At 40.1% G+C, this 481-nt stretch overlaps 1 protein-coding gene across 3 annotated transcripts in view; it reads right to left on the reverse strand.

Moving 5' to 3' along the window:
- TOP3A (DNA topoisomerase III alpha) overlaps window positions 1-481 on the reverse strand; it is a 39890-nt gene that overhangs the window by 17140 nt on the left and 22269 nt on the right. The window lies entirely within an intron of this gene.

Here is a 481-nt window from a genome sequence, read left to right on the forward strand (position 1 = left end):
ACCTCATGATGAGGCACTGGAGTAAAACTTCAGTGGCAGATATACAAAGATTAAATTAAAGTCCCTTCATAAATGTTACAATCTTGCTGAGGAATGTAGTCTACAAAAGGTAGAAAGTGGTCTGTGAAGTCCAAGAGAGGAAAAAAATCATTGCTACCCATTAGTAGGATGGGGAGATACCAGGAAAGCCTTCATGAAGGAGTTGGCATTTGGAATGGGCCTAAAAGTAGACAAAATTTCAATGGACAACTTTATTAAAGGAATGAAGGTAAATCCAGCTTGATTTAGAAACTGAAAGGATGGTGAGATACGGAGAAAGAGTCTTGAATACCAGCTGAAGGAATACAGTCTTTAATTGATAGACAATGGAGAATCACCAAGAGGCAGAGTGGTGTAATGGAGAATGTATCAACCTTTAAGTCAAAAATACCTGAGTAGGGGCAGCTAGGTGGCACAGTGGATAGAGCTCCAGCCTTGGAGT

The sequence above is a fragment of the Vombatus ursinus genome, unplaced genomic scaffold, assembly GCF_900497805.2.
Source record: "Vombatus ursinus unplaced genomic scaffold, bare-nosed wombat genome assembly UNPS02014807.1, whole genome shotgun sequence".
Taxonomy (NCBI): Eukaryota; Metazoa; Chordata; class Mammalia; order Diprotodontia; family Vombatidae; genus Vombatus; species Vombatus ursinus.